Genomic DNA, 6,000 nt, shown 5'->3' on the forward strand with positions numbered 1-6,000 from the left:
AAAAGTTTGAGGGTTTTTTTTCTAACTAGGTTCAAGATTTAGTTTTAAAAATTACAAAGAAAAGGAGGAGTTAATATTTCTCTTTTAAAAAGATTTATTTATTATGTATACAGTGTTCTGTCTGCACATATCCCTGCAGGCCAGAAGAGAGCATCAGATCACATTGCAGATGGTTGTGAGCCACCATGTGGTTGCTGGGAATTGAACTCAGGACCTTTGGAAGAACAAGCAGTGCCCTTAACCTCTGAGCCGTCTCTCTAGCCCTGGAGTTAATATTTCTTAGTCTATCAATTTAAAAAATATTTTCTTGTTACTTGAGTGGATTAATGTTATGTTTTGTATAGTTCTATTAAATTGCTTTTGAATGTAGGTTTGTAGGAAAGTGTTAATGGTTATATTCAGAATATTGCTTTTGAATGTAGGTTTGTAGGAATTATAACTGTGTATAGTAATGTTTATGTTAAAGTTAGTATATTAACCTATTGATATTGATCCACCATGGTTTGGTGAATTTAAAGAAGTATTTAAGTTTGATGTGAATACATCAAAAGTTTATTTCAGCCAGGTGGTGGTGGTGCATGCCTTTAATCACAGCACTCAGGAGGCAGAGGCAGGTGGATCTCTGTGAGTTCAAGGCCAGCCTGAACTACAGAGTGAGTTCCAGGAAAGGCACAAAGCTACACAGAGAAACTCTGTCTCCAAAAACAAAAACAAGTTTATCCTATGTTTTGTTAGCAAGAAATTAAAATGGTTCTATTAAGAGTTTAGTTTGGATGTAAGTTTATAGAGAATTGTAATTATGTATACCAATATTTATGTTAGAATTATAACCTGTTAATGTTAATGATAAAGATAAGGCAGTCTTAAGTTTGATGCAGTTACATCAAGAGTTTTTGCTTTAGAAAGGGCTTGATGCAGCTAAAACTGCTGTAGTCATCTTAGACAAATTCCAAAAAGTACATTATCATCCTCTACTCCTTCACTGGGTGGTGTGACAGCTATGGAGATTGCTGTTAGCTCTTAATGGAGAATTCTTTCTTTTAAAACATAAAGAAGAGCAACCTGTTGGAGCCTATCTAAGATCTAAGACACCTAAGACCTTTTTTGTGGGAGGAGCAGGGTCTTACTATATAGCCCTGGCTGGCCTGGAACTAACTATATAGATCAGGCTGCCCTTGAACTGGAGACTACTTGTCTCTGCCTCTCCAGAGCTAGCATGAAAGGTATGCAAGATCAGTATGCACTCTTAACTGTTGAACCATCTCACCACCCCTAGACAAAAGTAGTTTTTAAAAGAAGGCACTCCTGGAAGCCATAATGTTATTGAATGAAAAATACTAGTATCAGAAGTTGGAGGAAAGGGTTTATTTCATCTTACAGCTTGTAGTTCATCCAGGGAAGTCAGAGCAGGAACTCAAAGCAGGAACTGATACAGAGGTCATGGAGGGGTGTTGCTTACTTGGTTGCTCCTCCTGGTTTGCTCAACCTGCTTTCTTATATGTCCCTGCACCATCTGTGCCAGAGTGGCACCAGCTGAAATGGACTGGGTCTACCCAAGGCAATCACTAATTAAGAAAATGCCCTACAGATTTGTCTCTAGGCAGATCTTATGGAGGCATTTTCTCAAATAAGAATCTGTCTTCCTGTGTTAAGTTGAACTAAAGCTGGCCAACACAACTACCACCATTCCAAGCAAGATAAGCCCACTGATTAGTAGCTTGAGCATGGTGACCTCAACCAAGTGCTTTCTGATTTTACTTAAGGTCCCTCCAAAGGAGGAAACTTGATACTGTATGTGAGGGCAAAAACTTGTGGCTAGGTAGGCCATAGGCTCCAGTAAAGAGGCTACCGCTATTTTTTGTGTTAAACAGGTACATCACATCTGCCACATGGAAGCTTACAACTGTCTGTAACCCTGGTTCCAAGGGACCTGACACCAATAAACATAAAAATAAATAAATTTTAAAAAAGAATAGTGCCAAAAAACCCAGAGGCAAAATATAAAGAGAAATGGGATAATTTAAGTTAGAAAAGCTGGCTAGAATCAAGCCAAGTTAAGGCCAGGCATTCATAAGCAAGAATAAATCCCTATGTATTTATTTGGTGGGCTCCCAAAAAGTAAACACACACACACCCAAACTTCACAAATGGAAAAGTTTTTTTCTGCATTTGAGTTTTCTGCATTTGATATGCTGCCTGAGCCCTGGTGGAAGCAATCCCTTGCTGCAGGGTCCTGGAAAGACAGGGATGACTTCCTGACAACAAACTGGGAAGCATCAAATGAGCTGTAGGGTACTGAAAAAAAAAAAAGGCAAGTGGGGGTCATCTTGATAGAGGGGCTGAGAATTCCTTGATACAGAGTATCAAAGCCTCCCGAGGTCACTGAGTGATGCTTCAACTATAGATGCTTTCTAATGCCCAGTGGCAGCAGTGAAACATTTATGTATTTATTATGTACACAGTGTTCTGTCTGCTTGTTTGCCTGCACACCAGAAGAAGGCACCAAATCTCATTATAGATTGTTATGAGCCACTGTGTAGTTTCTGGGAATTGAACTCAGGGCCTCTGAAAGAGCAGTCAATGAATGCTCTTACCCTCTGAGCCATCTCTTCAGGCCCATAGACTTAATTTTTTAAAGATTTATTTATTTATTTAAATTTTTATTTATTTATTTATTCTTTGTGTCTTTCACCTCATGCATCTCAATCCCATTCATCTCCCCCATCCCTTTGTATCTACCCTCTGTCCTTAAAACCTCCCTGCAACAAAATAAAATAAAATAAAATTTAAGATTAAAAAAAAGAAAGAAAAATCTTGTCATGGAAGCTGTAGTGTGACACTGTGAGTCACATAGTGCACCCTTTAGTTCATATATCTTTACTTGCAAGTGTTTATTGCAAAGAATCATTGGTCTGGTTCAAGGCCTCTGGTTTCTGCTACACTATCGATGCTGGGCCCTCACTGGGACTCTTCTTGGGTGTCATGGAGACCCTGAAGCTTTGATCTGCAGGATCTGCCCCTTATGTGCTCCAGCAGATCACAGATGGGGTGGATGTTGGAGTGGGCCAACTCAAAGCCCTGGTTCTGGGCCTGAGTAGTTCTGTGGTTGGTCAGCCCACCAACTCTCCCTTGTCCTTACCACCAGGGGGAGCTCTCCAGCGTTGCCCCAGGCTAGTTCACCCCATGTAGTAAGGAACAAGGGGTGAGGGTGGTTCTCCTGCTTTCATGCCCTCAGGGTGGGTCTATCCACATACCTACCTCACCAGGGTCAGCTCTACTGTGTTGCCCTGTAGAGGTGCCGGGGCCACTCTCCCAAGTGCTGCAGTTGGTGAGGAACAAGGACAGCTCTCCTTCCCTTATGACCTCAGGGCCAGCTCTCCCAACTGCCACAGGCTGCTAGGATCAGGATGGTGGTGGGGAGGGCATCTCTCTCTAGCCCTCGCCACCATATGGCAGATGAGGGGCGGGGCCATATCTCCCATGCTCACATTCTCTGGCAGCTCACTCCTGCTCCAGACAACTGGGTCAGCACTACTGTGCTGCCCAGGTGAAGTGCAGGGCCTGCTCTCCCAAGTGTTGCAGCATGTGAGGGGCAGGGTCAGCTCCCCTGCCTGCCACAGATGGTGGGTGGGTGGAGGACTTGGGGGAGGCATCTTTTCCTCACCCCTGCCACCACACAGCAGATAAGGGAGGTGGGACCCACTCTCCTATATTCACACCCTCAGGGCCAGCTCGCCCATTCCCCCTTGAACAGAGTCAGCTCTGTTGTGCTGTCTAGGTGAGGTGTAAGACCATCTCTCTGCAGTGTTGCAGCTGGTTAGGAGCAGGGCTAGTTCCCCCTAATGTGGCAGAAAGTGAGGGGAGGGACCAACTTTGTACAGCCCTATTCTCTCAGCTTCAGGTTGTATCAGGAGCCAGGGACATCAACACAGACATGCAGCAGGGCCATGAACCCAGACATGGGCCTTGGTAGCAGCCCATGCCCAAAAATCACCATGGCCCTGAGTGGCAAGCAAGCCACCCACCTCAGTCGGCTCCTCGCTGCTTTCACCCTTTCACATATGACTCTCTCCACAGGACAAGAACCATTCTGTCTCTTTCTCTCTCACACATATATTTGATTATCATAATAGTTAACAATTGCCCGTGTTTTCTCCTCTGCTCCCAGGGCAGACCATCAGGGCATACCTGGGCATCTCCTTGTCCTTATGTGTAGGTGTCTGTGTTAGCTCATGAGAATGCAGGTGCTACCAGAGGCCAAAGGGGGGTATTGGAGGCTGGAGAGATGGCTCAGAGGTTAAAAGCACCAACTGCTCTTCCGGAGGTCTTGAGTTCAATCCCCAGCAACCATATGGTGGCTCACAACCATCTGTAATGAAATCCTGTGCCCTCTTCTGTGTGCATAATAAATAAATAAATCTTAAAAAAAAAAAAAAAAAAAAAAAAAAGAGGATGTGGGCATTGGATTCCCTGGAGCTGAAGTTACAGGTAGTTGTAAACTGGCTGACATGGATGCTGGGAACTGAACTCAAACACTCTAGAAAATCTCTCAGCCCCAGAACCAACTTTGCAGCCCAAAGAAGACTCATTTTTTCCATGTGCTAAAGTCCTGCGACATTCTACAGAGGCCCAACTACTCACAAAAGAAGAAACTGGGGTTGGAGAGATGACTCAGAGGTTAAGAGCACTGGCTGCTCTTTCAGAGGACCCCGGCTCAATTTTCAGCACCCACACGGCAGCTCACAACTGTCTGTGACTCTAGTTCCAGGGGATCTGACACCCTCACACCAATGCACATAAAATAAAATTAAATAAATTATTTTTAAAAGAAGATCCCATGCCTTTGCTTTAGAGTTGGCTCGGTTTCAGCTTACAGCTGAATGTCTTACAGCTACAGACATTTTTCAGACTTCTTTATTAACGGAGCCCATGAAGAATGGAAATAACAAAGGATGCTTGGAATTTATTTAAGCATTTATACTTAATAATGGCTTCCTGGGATGATATGTGCCCATTTTAACAAATTTGAATGCAGAAAAAAAAAAGCACAAAATTCAAAATAAAGGTCATCTAGTCTTATTACCCAGACATTGTGCTAATCATAGATATATGAAAATGATTTTATATAAATAAATTCATGATTTCATTCTGTAACCTATTGTAATCAAGCACAGCATGAATTATGCCAAATCAATAAATATGGAGGAACATGGTCATTAAAAGTGTTTAACAATATAATTCTGAATATATGTATTATAATTTGTAACATGAATTCCTAAACAGTCCTATTAATAAAAAAAACTTGGATCCAAATGTTGGGGTGAAAGCAGAGAGATCAGAGGAATAGAACAAGCCCCAGCCACAAGTTCTTACCACTAGGAAATCCTCAGTCCAAGAGTGATACTTCCTGTATACTCATGCCTTTATACCTTTCTGTGCCTTGCCATCTTATGTCCTCTCTCTGCCCAGCTACATCAGTTCCTGTCTGTCTGTACAGACCTCCAGAACTCTTTGGTTAGTTAGTGCTGGGATTAAAGGTGTGTGCCACCATGCCTGGCTTTGTTCCCAGTGTGGCCTTGAACTCACAGAGATCTGAATTAGTCTCTGCCTCCCAAATGCTGGGATTAAAGATGTGTGCTACCACTGCCTGACCGGTATGTTTAATATAGTGGCTGGCTTTTTCCTCTGATCCCCAGGCAAGCTTTATTTGTTAGAGTACAAATAAAATATCACCACAATAATTCATTTACTCAGTTCTGTTTGTTGCCTATCTGTGATGGTACTGACCCAGCTTTACACAGCCTAGAGTCACCGGAGAAGGGAGTGTCAATTAAGGGATTGCCTAGACCAGACTAGCCTGTGGGAATGTCTATAAAGGATTGTCTTGATTGTTAAATAATGCAAGAGGGCCCAGCTCATTGTGGGCAGCATCATTCCTTGGGCAGTTGACCTGAATTGTAGAAGAAAGTTAGCTAAGCCTGAGTGAGCAAGCAGAATTTT

The sequence above is a fragment of the Onychomys torridus genome, chromosome 6, assembly GCF_903995425.1.
Source record: "Onychomys torridus chromosome 6, mOncTor1.1, whole genome shotgun sequence".
NCBI lineage: Eukaryota > Metazoa > Chordata > Mammalia > Rodentia > Cricetidae > Onychomys > Onychomys torridus.